This window comes from Amblyomma americanum, chromosome 8 (genome assembly GCF_052857255.1).
Source record: "Amblyomma americanum isolate KBUSLIRL-KWMA chromosome 8, ASM5285725v1, whole genome shotgun sequence".
Lineage (NCBI taxonomy): Eukaryota > Metazoa > Arthropoda > Arachnida > Ixodida > Ixodidae > Amblyomma > Amblyomma americanum.
The window spans coordinates 95284328-95299127 of record NC_135504.1 but is presented as its reverse complement, the minus strand read 5'-3'; the positions used below and the strand labels follow the sequence as shown (position 1 = coordinate 95299127).

The following is a 14800-nucleotide window of genomic DNA, read 5'->3' as shown; positions in this document are numbered from 1 at the left end:
ACCCGGTCGCCCACGCTGTGGTCGCCAACTTCTCTTCAGGTAGGGACGGGCTGCTTTGTTCACATGTAGGACAAGAGGATGGTTTCCTCACGTTCGAACCGGGTTGGCCGAAGAATAAAACCTCTGGCAGGCTTCGAGGGCGATCGAAACTTGTCGCCCTTTTTATGACTGCTGCTGATGCTGGTGTCTGCCAGCTGATCAAGGATAGGTTTGAGTTGGGCGTTGTGTCTAAGAACAGCAGGCCACGGTGCGTGCGTCTCGCGAGAGGGGAGCGGTAATCGCAGAGAAACCCTGCTGCTCAAACGGAGCTGGTTCGCAGATGCTCCGGTTGCCACCTTCTCTGCAGTAGTGAATGGCCTGCGTTGTCATCGTAGAAGAGGAGAGGCTATTGCACTAGGGTGCGCGCGCGCCCAGTTACAGTTATCGAGGCTTTGGTCGGATTCGAACCGCTCATGGCGAACGTTACCGCCTTTAGCAGGCTCTGAGGTCTTTCGAAACTGCGCTCGGCCCGCGAGCTGTGCAGCGGTATTTACGAAGATTCTCTCAAGCGCACTCCCATGAAGAAATCCGGCCACAAGGCAGAGGGACTCCTTTTTACCGATGTGTTTTGAACAAAGGAACTGTCAAGGCCAAGATTAGCGGCGCAGACACTAGGCGACCGCCGTTTCACCGCTGCTACCATTGGCCGCAGCGTATCCAATTAAGCGACTGCTATATTATAAATTTCTTTTGTAACATGCGCTGCTTTTTCACCATTGATTTTAAGGTGTGTTGTTTTTCTAGTGCGAGCTAAAAACATAAAATGCTACTTTGGAATTTGCACGCTTCCCAGCGGTTTGCGAGCCAATTATGAACTTTCCGAGTAATTCACAGTGATGCCACCCAAAAGCCCCTGAACTCTGGGAACCAAGAACTTCGCTGAAGAAAATGTATTGAGTTCTGCGAAATGGGGCCTCCGTGAAAAGCATTGCGGAAAGCAGGGAGATAATTCCGCGTTTCTGTGACTGACCCGGGAGTTAGTGGAGTGGCATGCAAAATTCTTTTTTTGCAGAGAGCTTAATGAAAAATGATGCCGTGTTTGCAGGAAGGGGCTTGATGAGCTAGGCGCTTTTTATTAATGCCCCTTCTAGAGTAGCGCTATATTTGCAATAGCAGCGTCAGGCCCTCGCACTCAGTCTGCTTCCATACCAGGAAAAATAGCGGCTGCGATGTGATGAACACCGAAGTGCTTCGAAACACACGCTTCCACATTCCAAAACTTTCGTTTGAGCGGAGCGGATGAGTAGTGGTGTGGTAGAAAGGAAAGCAGCTGCTTGAATTTCTTGGCCTGGAAAGAAAGAGCGAATCGCCACCTTTTAGCAGGTAAGAGCAAGACGTTAATACAGGGGAACATGAAGAGCAGAAATATGGTACTTGTTTCTACTTCAAACTTTAGCAGAGAGAGTGGCCTCCTAATAAAATGTTGATGGCGAATGTCTTCCATTTTAAAAACCACAATTTTCTTAGGGAAACCTTACCGATTTTCGCGCAGTGTTTCAGCCGCTTGTCCAAGGAAATTGAAGAGGGGTCAAAAATTGGTAAACCGGATAAATAATATATCGAAAGGTTAGCGACACTGTCTATTGCACGAAAACTGTGTACGCAAAAGGAAGAATCAGGATAGCAGCGGCAGTGTTCGAATGTGTCACTCTGCCGCTCACAAACTTTCGCTGCCTGTGGCAAGAAAAGAAGCATTTTGAGGGGACGTAATTTCGTTAAAGGAGGTAATAAGTAAGAGGCTTGCTCGGGTAAAGAACTGAGTGTCTGTGAGATGAGGGCTGTCTTTTTACTAGCAACCGGATGCGGAACTTCTATTTTTCGACGAGATAAACTAGCTTTAAAATTCACCCAATATGTACCTGCTTTCGTGTTTTGTGTAAACAGCGGCTTCAGGTCTCACACAGGCGTTCTTGGGCAACGCAAAAGCAAGGCCATCACTATCTAAGCTCTCAGTAATGCTGGGATGCATATTGGGGGGAGTGGCTCTGCTGAAATACGGCGTCCGTAATGTCCCGCATTTCGAGTGGACGTGGCTGTGTCAGTGAGTGCCTGATGAGGACGAGCACTGGTTTACAATTATGACATACCACAACAGCCCTACCACGAGAGGAGGATAATCAACAAGCAGTAAAGTAGACGGGTTCTCTCTTTAAGCCAGATGAAATCTCTGAGCAGAACTTCACTGTAGGACTGAGAAAGTGGATGTCCCCTACTAAAAACGCTAAAATATAAATGACTGAAAAACAATGGCCTATGTTTCTTACTAATAGAGGATGTTTGGAAGCTCTTTTGAAGCGAAAAGCTTCACTACGCCAGTTATTCAAGCCGTCAACGGGGCCGCAAGTTTGGCCTTCAATGTAGCTAGAGGTCAAACCATGAGCATAACTGGTTGTAGTCAGATTCGACACATGTCTTCAGCTATAGCAGCGACACCAGCGGCTGTTACACCATCTCGACTTTGACCTTAACCGTCGGTCAAGCGGGAAAGCATCTGCCGGCCTCGCATGCACAGGCCATGAAAGTGGGTTCAGCATAACACGCCGATGCACTTTGGTGCGTTCAGCATAACTCTAGGTGTGTTCGATGAGACGCCCGCCAAAAAGACCACCAGTCGCTCGACCACAAACATAGCCAGGGACATGCAGCTTTTCTCTTTCGACCATGTAATCAGAGCTAAACCACCAGCATTTTTTTTTACGTTTTCACGATGATGAAACTGAACATTGCTTAAATAATCGGGGCTGCTCTTTGTGGCGTGGATTTCTAATCCGCAACACGTATGATTTGAAAACAACATATTTTTCTGGAAGCGTACCTAAGAACGGCTACGGTTAAACCAAATTTATTCACCAAAATGAAAATTACCGACAGGATTTATTGCTTTCAGAGCGCAATTACGTGCCAATGACGTGTTTCTTCACTACAATCGCGGCACGTTACCAGTGTGTGTTGCGCGTTTCTTTTCAAAACTGGAGCATTTTTATTGTACCTTTGCAGGAATGGAAAATCTTCGCCCCACGTCCCTGTTCCTGAAAGTCAGTCTTGGCTTACTGTTCTTAGTGGCGGCATTGGTAACGCAAAAAACCTTTGCTTGCAACACCCCGATCCCAAGTGAGCCCGCTGTTTTTTTTTGTTGCTGCTTAGTTTTCACCTGTAGAGAAGTGTACATAGTTGGGTGCTCTAGTTTTTCCTGTGTTTGGTGTGCTTTGTCTTGATGGTATCTTCTCCTGTGAGCAGCCTAAGAGTAAGTTGCTAGAACTATAAAGTTTTAAATTTCATGCGCATAGGCTCTTAAACAGCCACCTATGTTCGTGCGTATGACATATTAGATAATGGGCAAAATTGCTTCACAGCAAGATGCCGGCGCTGCTTGAGCGCCGTCGTAACCATCCTGGTACCAACTGTTGCATCCGCAAGCTCCAGTTGGCATTGGCTAGTTTCCTTGCCATATGGGCAGCTTTTACGTTTAACGTGCTCTCAAATAAGTTACAGGAGACCTATGATAGCAAACTCAAGAGTGCAAGATTTTCAACAAGATAGGTTTTGATCCTATACATTCGAATTTTTACGAGGCTCAAGATGTGCGCTACTTGGTGTAACATAACATGAGGGGGAAGAGCGCAAAAACAGGAGGAAGTAAAACGAAGGACACAGGCGCTGGCCAAAAACTGAAGCTTAATCGAAGATTTACTGAGAAGAAGTATTCCTGAGACCAGTTATGACCTGAGTCAACGTCAACATCATATCAGTGAAGCATCTACGACGTTTGGGACCGAAATGTTCGGCTTATTGTTTGGATCTGAGATCGTTTATTAAACAAAACGACTATATTTGAATAAGAAGCTGGTTGGAATAGTATAGAAGAGTCGATACCATTTTTTTTTCAGTCTGCAGATACCTTGGTGATTCTGAACGGTTTTTCTTTCTGAGCCCTTTTGGTTAGTTTTTGGAGATGTCTATATGTCCTGCAGAAATTATACAAATTACTTGTGCATAAATAAATTGCATAGTACACGTCAGCTGGAAGCAAATTTTTGGTGTTGTCTAATCCGTCCATAGATGTGTCAATCATAATATTTGCAGTCACTCTGTGGAGTAATATATCGATCTCGCGTAATCCCATTAACGAAACGCCCCATAGGTTGTGGTTTCTTATATTTAAACAGGCTCTTTTATTGCCTTAAATACGAACTGATGAACTTGAAAAATGTAATAAATTTTACCCTCTACATATATCTTCAAGTTACCGAGACGTTTCATCAGAGGCGTGGTATGTACGGTTACTTGGCAACTATTCACACACTTATTCAATGTCGATTTGTATGATAGGGATGGTCATGTATGGCTCACGAGGAACAAGGACTGCCCATTATACCGCATATCTGCTAAAATGTTCAATTCAATATTAAGAATGAAAGGTCTTAAAGCTGAAACCTGAGGTAAGCAACGTTTAAGAGGTTTCAAACCCCGGAAGTAATCTGTTACTCTCTTTAGCTGAACACTATTTGAAGGTAGCTACAGATAAACATTTGATGACGCCCGCACGATGCAACGATGCAACGCCCGGTCATGTCGAAAGAGTAAAAGTAATCAAATAAAGTCTAAAGATTCGAGGGCAATAGACGTTTCTATTATATTCATGCTAATCTTTCTACAGCTATCTTGAAGAGTACCTAAAGCTAATAATCACATCTGAAGCAATATTGTGTGGTACTTATTGCAGCGAAACCTTCATAGACAGACGCCATACACAAAGGCACCATGTATAATTTTCTTCGTTCATACTATGACGAATAGTGTATTCTTTATTTGTTTATCGAACCTTTTCCTCACCTCTGCATGGGCCTTAACTTAAATATCTTCCTCCCTTGTAATATATATATACTGTTACAAAATATCCGTTCACAATATATAAAAACACACTTTGTTGCCAGCACTTAGTTCTTAAAGAACGTAATGTGATCTTGTCATGTATTCGAGGTTTTGTTTTTAGAAGTGTTTTGACATTATTCCATCGCTTAATATCAACGGTCTGTACGCAAAGTTTGGTAACTGTCTGCCGTTTGACAAAACCGGAAGAGTCTCAGGGCTACAGTTGTCTTTCACCGATGTGGCGAAATTTTCTTTGAACTAGCCCCATGCAGATCTACTGCGTTCAGTTCCTAGACTAGAGGATAGTTCAGTACCTAAATTTCAAGTCTTTAGAGTGAAAGCTTTACCAGCCTAGAGGAGCCGAATTCGCTATCTGCATGAATGACCTTGAGCGGCACAGATATGACCTAGAAGCGGCCTCAATTAATTAAAATACAGAAAATAATTGTGCTGTAGACGAGAATCGAGCCCGCGCCTCCGGCATGCGAGACGGGCACGGTTCCAATCCGTCACTGCCATTCACTCTTGTTTTTTAAAGCGAAAGCTTTACTACGCCAGCTAGCGAGCCATTTCTGCTCGTCGGGCCGTATGCCGTATGCTGGCAGCCGTATGCCGTATGCGGCGGGGGACGAACTACCTAGAGCCGCCGTTGCCTAGCAACGCCGCAGCCACGCTCCAACAGATGGCGACGCCATCGACGCCGCTGTCGTCGCCGCTCGCTCCACCAGTGTGGTCCGCTGGGAGTGTGGAGGTGTAGCCTCACGGGGGGTGTGCATATATATATATATATATATATATATATATATATATATATATATATATATATATATATATATATTGGACAGCCGTCGCCATAGCTCAGTTGGTAAGAGCACCGGACGCGATATTCGGAGGTCGTGGGTTCGGATCCCACCGGCGGCATGGTTGTTTTTTCTGCTGCTTTATAAGTAATTTTCTTTATAAGCAATTGATTGGCACTAGAAATTTAAAAAAATAGAAAACCTTCCCCTATGCGGCGTGGTTTCGGTGAATGTTGGTTTCCTTAATACGCTTTTCAAACGAGCCCCTCACTTCATATGCCTTCTCTGCTATATATATATATATATATATATATATATATATATATATATATATATATATATATATATATATATATATATATATATATATATGCGCTTCGCCTCAGTGTACTGTACTCGTTATGGAAAGCGCGAAAGAGACTCAACAACGACAGAACGAAGCGAGGAAGAGACAACGCGCTCAAGAGACGCCAGAAGAACGCGCCGCACGACTCGAAAAGCGTCGTAACGAAGATGCGGCTAGAAGTCGTGCCACGTCCCGAAGTGACTCTTCAACTGCGGAAGAGACCGGTTTGAGTTCTGGAGAGCGTCGGAATGAGACGCTGCGTAGACGATGTGCCGAGGAACCGAAGCTTTCCTAATTCAACTAGGGATAACCAGAGCTAAACCGCAGCCAATATTTTCTTTATTACATGGAAATGGTGCCAAAAAGAAACTCTACGCGTGCTTATACAACGAAACACCAGGCCACCATAGCCTTACACGTCCCCACCTTCCCAGACATCAAAAGTCAGAGAGGCACACACGTGCATCTACATAGGAGAGTTAGCCAGGCGGCTCTTCCAGTGAAGCATATACTCTCCGCTCCAAAGCGCACTTCTCACGAAAAAAAGTATCAAGGACCGTGGTGATTCGGCGTGGCGGGCCACCATGCGCGCCCTTCCTGAGACTACATAGTCCCCGCAACATAATCAGATCAGATGGCACAACACAGTTCGATGAAGGCGAAACGCAAAGGCGCCCGTGTACTATGCTATGTATGTGCACATTAAAGATCCCCATGTGAGAGAAATTGTTTCGGAGCCCTCCTTGTGCACTATGCCACCTCTTTCTTCCTTTCTTCTATTCACTCCCTCCTTTATCCCTTGCCTTACAGCGCGGTTGTGGTGTCCGCCGATACGTGAGACAGCTACTGCGCCATTTCTTTTCTCCAAAAACGAACGTTCATTTCCATTTCTTTCCTCCACAGGCAAACAACGGATACTGTAGAGTGTGATGTTACAGTAATTCTTTATTGTTTGTTCTAATTTATGTCCCAGAAGAACATAGCATCATGGCATAAAATAAAACAATGTTCAATGGTTTCTGCCGCATTTCACAGGAGGTATATCACTGTACATGGCACAAACATCCTCTTTGCATGAAGCCATGCCTTCACAGACAGCGTAGATGTGTGCAGTTTAAAGAATTTTTTTTTCGCAGAAGAAATGCACATTCGCCTAACACTGTTTAAATTACTGGTGTTAAGGAACTCCACAAAAGGTAGCCTATTCAACCATACAGGACGCAAACATTCTGTAAGTGCCTGAGTTATCTGCCTTCTTGAGAGGCTGTAAAGGTAGTCTAAAGAAAAGCGCACAGTGATAGAATTGAAGGTGTCAGTAACTTCCCTAAGGAATCACAATAAGGCACCTCAGGAGTGTGTTCATTTGGTGCGAATTAGAAATGCAAATGAGCAATGAGGCGTATAATAAGCAGAGCTACTAAAAAGGGTTGGTTTGCAGATTTGAAAACGATAACACGCGAAAAAAGCCGATGCAGAAATTTGTGAACAAGGCCTATTCCACCAGACTCTAGAGAATGAAGTAGGTTATCACGACGCATGGGTTCTCATTAAGCGCGCCGAACGAAGGTAGCAAATATTCTATGCATCACCTGCACTTTCTTCCTGGCTCAGTGGAGAACCTGCACCGCATAAACAAGTTTTGAATTAAAAAAACGTTGCAGACCTAAGTCCGAGAAAAATCTCACAGGTCCCCGGCCATCTAAGCCTTGGTGTGTCCCCTTGAAGAGCTTATCTGTTAATCCCAGTAGGCGCTACTGTTGCGAATGTGGTGAAGAAGAAACGCTAGGTTCTGAAAGGTACCGCAGTCCCAGCTTATGCTGGCCAACCAAAACCCCTTGGATTTATCGAAATTAAGAGCCGCACCTGATACTTCGCAAAACTGTTCTGTCAAATGTAATGTCCCAAGCATACTCTTTTTCTCAGAACAAAAGACGCCGACATTACCTGCATAGGCTAAAATCTTAATTTCACATTGCGGCAGGGAGAAACCAGGGATAGTTGCTCTGTTAATAAAACTGAGGCAATGAGATTCAAGATATAGGGCATACAACAAAGGTGATAACGGTCAGCCTTGGCGAACAGATAGTTTCTACGGGAGAGGTCTCGTTAGCTCTTGAATAGCAATTAGCCTTGTATAGGACTCCTTATAGCAAAGTCGTATGCCTAGGCAAAACATCTCCAATATTTGCATGCTCTGAAACCGCAAACAAGAAATCGTGACGAAATTTATCAAGTGCCCTGGCGAGGTCAATCTGAATTAGAAGTACTCGACCTATGTACCCCCCAATTTCACTTTTTTGCGGATATTCATGTGAACTTGTAGCTAAATCGTTTGTCGCAGTGTTCGGGGTGGTGGCACACGATTTCGCGTTTCGTGCAGCATAAACTCACTAGTTCTAGCTCGCGGCAGGGATTCGAAACGGTGACCGATGTTAGATGTGTTCACGCTCTATATTCGATCGCTGCCTCCGCCTCGGCTCATTTTTTAAAGCGAAAGCTTTATTACGCCAGCCAGCGAGCCATTTCGGCTCGCCTCGCACTTCAGCCGTATGACGTTTGCAGCGTGCTTTGCCCGAAGAACAACCTTCAGCCGCCGTTGCGTAGCAACGCCGCAGCCACGCTCCTCGCCTCGCGTTGGGTATATATATATATATATATATATATATATATATATATATATGAAGGGAGAAAACAGTCAGCGGAACCAAGGTGCATAGGGGAACGTTATTTTTTTATGTGTTATGCTTATCAGTGGGATAATATTACTTAGATTAATAAATCGCTTAAAGAAAATTACTTATATAAAGCAGCAGAAAAAACAACCATGCCACAGGTGGGATCCGAACCAACGACCTCTGAATATCGCGTCCGGTGCTCTTACCAACTGAGCTACGGCGACAGTTGTCCAATCTGCTGCTCTCGTGGGTATTTATGTTTATTTGGTGTACGCGAACCTTGAGAGTGTTCACCAGCGCCACCCTCGACCATAGCGGCGGACGTAGCACGTCCTGTATTCCCGCGAGCGTGACGTGGAACGTCATCTAACGGCGAGGGCGGAAACTGTGCGAGAGCCCTCTTAAGCAACCTGTGGCATCAACACTGCCAGAACCGAGACCCTCGTTAAGCTATTATTAGACAAGGTAAAGTAAATGAGGGGCCCGTTAGACAAACTTATGAAGGGAGCCAACAGTCATCGAAACCAAGGTGCATAGGGGAACGTTATTTTTGTTTAATGTGTTATGCTTATCAGTGGGATAATATTACTTAGATTAATAAATCGCTTAAAGAAAATTACTTATATAAAGCAGCAGAAAAAACAACCATGCCACCGGTGGGATGCGAACCCGCGACTTCCGATATATATATATATATATATATATATATATATATATATATAGTGATGGAAGGCCGGGCCGAGACGGCAAGATTTCTGTGGAAGGTTAGAGCGAGACGGCAAGACGGCGGTGCCTGGTGTTTATGCCCGAAAGCGAACCCGGGCCCGTGCCACCGGCGCGTGCCACAGGCGCAGCTACGGGATGATGATGGTATATGCAAGAGAAAGAAGATGATCCCTGGAAGGCTCACACAATCTGCCCGGGGGGTCGGAAGCGGCCATCCTGGCCGCTCCTAAGAAACCGGTGGTTCGCGACGTACAAACGGTTTCAAACGGAAACGTGGGCAATTTCAGTACCACGGTGGCGTCGATCGGCTGAGGAAACAACAAGTGTAACACTGTAGTTCACGGGGGAAGTGCGATTGATGACCCTGTAGGGACCAAGGAAGCGGTGGAGAAATTTGTCACTAAGGCCAGGGATGTGCAGTGGTGTGAAAAGGAGTACTTCATCACCTGGTCGGAAAGAGACCACACGATGAGTAGAATCGTAGCGACTCTTGCGGTCTTCCTGGCAGGCTGCAGTGTTGAGGCGAGCAAGGTGGCGGCATCTGTCCACACGGGATACGAACTGGGCAGGTACTGATGTGGAGGTCTATTAGGCCGTAGCGAAGAAAGAATTGTCCAGAATTGTGGTGGGAGGATGGCCGTAACGTGGAAGAACAGAGAGTAACCTGTAGTCCGCTGTATTGCTGCATTATAGACGAAATTGACAAACGGTATAATAGTGCCCCAATTTCGATGATGCGGTGTGACGTACATGTAGATCATATCGAATAGAGTCCGATAAAAACGCGCAGTTAGACCGTTAGCCTGGGCATGGTAGCTTGAGGTTGTCTTATGAAGGGTGGATGATGCGCGATGAACTTCGGCAACGACGGTCGATAAGAATGTTTTCCCGTGGTCACTGAGGAGCACCCGGGGAGCACCATGCCGCAAAACAATAGATTGCAAAAAGAAACTTGCTGCCTCTTGAGCCGAGCCAGTGGGCACGGGTGCTGTCTCGGCGTATCGCGTACGGTGGTCGACAGCTGTCATTACCCAATGGTTACCTCGATCGGAGAGAAGCAGGGGACCATGTAAGTAGATGCCGACGACTTCGAACGGCGTGGTGGGACAAGAAAGGGGTTGTAGGAGGGCAGCGGGTGCAGAATTCGGCCGTTTGCGAAGTTGACACAGGAGGCAGGAAGCGACGTATTTTGCAACGCTGGTGGATAGGCCAAGCCAAAAGAAACGTCTCTTTGCGCGGTCGTATGTTTTGTGGAAACCTAGGTGACCGGCAGTAGCGTCATCGTGGAGAGCCGCTAGGAAATGGGAGCGAAGCACCCGCGGCACGACTGAGACCCAGCGGGTTCCATCGGGCCAATACACGTAGCGACGTAGGATGCCATCTTCGAGCTTGAAGTTGCGTAGCTGTCGGCGGAGCCGGGTGTTGGGTGGTTATGAAGCGGGCTGGAAGAAGGCCGACGTTGATAATAGGAGGAATGCAGCTCACTCTCGAAGGTGGCGTAACCACGGCGCTCGTCCTGAAGACGTCGACGAGAAAAGCGGGAGATATGTCCTCTATTTCCACAGTAGTAGCACACTGGGCGGGTGGGGCGCCATGGTGCGCAATAGGATGGCGCAGCTGGAGTAGTCGCCATTGCGCTGATGTGGTTGTATGTCGGGGCCGGTCGAGGCGGGTGGTCAAAGGGAGGGGAAGATGCAGCTACTTGAGCATAGGTCGGTGCTGGGCGAGGATCAGGAGGTTCAGGTGCGATAGGGTGGGTGAGTGTTGCCAACTCCTATGATGTTACGTAGTCCAGCGTCATTAGAAGGAGCGGAAGAATGATCGCACTGATGGCGGCAGAAAGGGCCGAGGACTTGGAGCTCTTCGCGGATGATCGCTCGAATAAGTGCTCGTAGATCGAGGTCCGCAGAGGTCAAGGCGTAGCCAGGCCGGGGTGTGCTAGGGGCGGGGCTGCAAGCGGGAGGACTGCAGCTGGTCGAGGCGTTGGCAGGTGGTAATGATTGAATCGACACTTGAAGGATTTTGAGCAATTAGGGTGTTAAAAGCCACAGAATTGATTCCTTTCAGAACGTGGTGAACGCGGTCAGTTTCCGGCATGGTGGGACTAAAACGACGGCCAAGTGCAAGTACGTCCTCGATGTAAGACGCAAAGGATTCATCAGGACCTTGAAAGCGGGAAGCGAGCTTGGTCTTGGCGACCTCAGTCCAAACAGCCTGGTCGGCAAAGTACTGACGGAACTGTTTGAAGGTCGACCAGTTAGTGGTATGCGGTTCACGATTGATGAACCAGTTTCTGGCGACCTCAATGAGGTAGAAAGAAACGTTGAGAAATTTTAAGGCGTCATCCCACCGGTTGTAGGCACTGCAGCGTTCATAGGTGTCGAGCAGTCATCCATGTCTGAAGGGCGCGGTCGAAGGGGGCGTTGCAGGTGAGGCCGAGGTAGTGGGTCGCGCGGGGTCAGGGTTGTCTTCGGTTGGCATGACGATAGTGGGAGGTGTACAACGGCGACTGGAACGCAGCTCCAGCGAGAGGCAGGGTACAAGGCAGCAAGGGGATCGAGTTTCACCTCCACCACTTGGGAAGGAAGGCCAGGCCGAGACGGCAAGACGTCTGTCGAAGGCTAGACCGAGACGGCAAGACGGCCGTGCCTGGTGTTTATTCCCAAAAGCGAACCCGGGCCCGTGCCACCGGCGCAGCCGCGGGATGATGATGGTATGTAGAAGAGAAAAAAGATGATCCCTGGAAGGCTCACATTATATATATATATATATATATATATATATATATATATATATATATATATATATATATATATATATATATATATATATATATATATATATATATATATATATATTCTGTCATCGCTGCGTCTCTTCCGCGCTCTCCATTACGAGTACAATACACCCAACGCGAGGCGCATATATATATATATATATATATATATATATATATATATATATATATATATATATATATATATATATATATATATATATATATATATATATATATGCGCCTCGCGTTGGGTATATATATATATATATATATATATATATATATATATATATATATATATATATATATATATATATATATATATATATATATATATATACATATGCGCCTCGCGTTGGGTGTATTGTACTCGTAATGGAGAGCGCGGAAGAGACGCAGCGATGACAGAATGAAGCGAGGAGGAGACAACGCGCTAAAGAGACGCCAGAAGGATGCGAAGCACGACTCTAGAAGCGTCGAGACGAAGATGCGGCTAGAAGTCGTGCCACGTCCCGGAGTGACTCTGCGGAGGAAACTTGTTTGAGTTCTGGAGAGCGTCCGAATCAGACGCTGCGTAGACGACGTGCCGAGGAAACGAAGCTTTCGCAATTTTACTCGGGGTAACCAGAGCTAAACCACAGCCAATTTTTTATCTCCCGTGTTGCCTCTTTCAAAAAATTAAAGGAGCATGTACGGTAACTGTTTCATGCAAATTTTTACGTTAAATCTAGGTTACTGAATTCCTGAAAAGCATGTGACTCTAAAATACGTGTTTTATGCGGCGATTTACCATGCGCCTAAATAATACAGATCTCTGCACATAATAACAATAGCTCCTGTCTAATGCATTTCTTTCTTTGTGCAGAAAATGGACCGAGACTTTTTCGGGCTAAAGCGTTGTTTGGAGATATTGTGAGAGACTGTCACAAAGAACTCTTGTATATCTTTCAAAAAATACACCCCAAAAAGTTGAAACTGGTGAGCAGCCTTTTTTTCTTCACTATTTTTGTATAACATTTTGAGCCAAAATATTTAGCAGTCACATAGGCGCAAATTATTTCAGTGTATACGAATTATGAATAACCAGAGATAATTGTGAAACGGTATTTCTTGCTCTTTGCGCTTTTACTGACTTTCACCCGATATGTAGAATAGCTGTTATTCCCCCAAAATCCTCCAACATTCCATATATATCGTTAGAACAAATCTGGAGCATGGAAAGATGGTCGCTTCTTCACCGTTTTTTTTATTTAGCTAGAAAACTAAACACCATAACATAACGAGAGTTATTACAGCTAATGCCTGTGGCTTCCCCGGGCCGATAGCTTTCAGGGACCAGGACGAGCACGGTGCCCCGATTTTTAATGCCCCAAATCATAGGTACTCACATATGGGGCATAAATGTAGAGGCTAGCGAAAATGGTGCAGCTTAAGCTAAGGAGAACGCATGGATCTATGGAACAAATTTATAGGGGTAACGTTAAGATACCGGGAGTGGGAACAGTGGGTGAGGGTAGGGAACAAACGTACGTTAATGACAACCTGGTCAAAATCAAGAGGAAGAGATGGGCTTGGGCAAGGCATGTAATGCGAAAGCAAGATAACTGCTGGTCCTTAAGTGCAAAGGAGTGGATTCCGAGAGAAGGCAAGCGTAGCAGGGGGCGGCAGAAGGTTAGGTGGGCGGATGAGATTAAGAAGTTTGAGAGAATACGGTGGCCACAGCTGGAAAAGGACAGGGTTAAATGGAGAAACATGGGATAGAAATTTGAGTTGGAGTGAGCATAGCAATGTTGATGGTAAGAAGATGAAATCATACTTTTGACAAGAGCTTCAGGCAACGAACATTAGGGGCACAGTTGATAGTCGCCACTCTGGGAGCTCTGCCTCAGTTCCTGGTTCACCACGGGGCCAATAATTTTTTTTGCATGTCTCTATTACTGAATCTTGTGACGCGCTTGTCCATCCAAGCAGATGTATTTACTTTTTTACAAAAAACACAGGCGTTGCCTCCGTTCATGAACTGTGGCGCCTAGTGCTCATGGTTTGCAATGAATACCTACGAGGTTTGAAAACTGTGTATCCACTTATGAAATAAGCATGTGCTGAAAGAAACATTTTCGCTGCAGTACCTCCAGTACACCTGCGCAATAACTGAGAGCTGCATGAACACCATACCAGAGAACAGTACACTGATGGCAAGTATATCATCTTTCTTTTCACTGATGATCGAAGTACTACAACCTGAATTTGCAAAAAGAACAGAGGTTGGGTTTTGTCGTAGTAAATCCGAGTAGACGTGTGAATGCATGCGTTTGGCCGCGTTGGCTAATGGTCTTGCTTTGCGTCATGGGCACGTAATGCGGCGATATTAGACTGACGTTAAGCTCTGATCGAGCTTAAACTCAGCTGATCTGTTCGCGCCGCAGATGGAAGGTGAAGAATCAAACGATGTGCAATGCGCCGCGCCAGAGTGCATTAAAAAACAACTACAATACAAAGACCGCGTCCCTTTCTGTAGCGCTCGATCATTGAAGTTCCCCACAACAAAAGTTTAATCTGCCTC

The 14800-nt window shown here is 45.8% G+C and overlaps 1 long non-coding RNA gene across 1 annotated transcript; it reads left to right on the top strand.

Moving 5' to 3' along the window:
• Positions 1-1276: 1276 nt before the first annotated feature.
• LOC144100560 (uncharacterized) lies at positions 1277-14432 on the top strand. The gene is made up of 4 exons (XR_013307731.1): positions 1277-1362; positions 3037-3150; positions 13103-13215; positions 14364-14432. It is a non-coding gene; the product is annotated as an uncharacterized LOC144100560 (long non-coding RNA).
• The last annotated feature ends 368 nt before the right edge of the window (positions 14433-14800 follow it).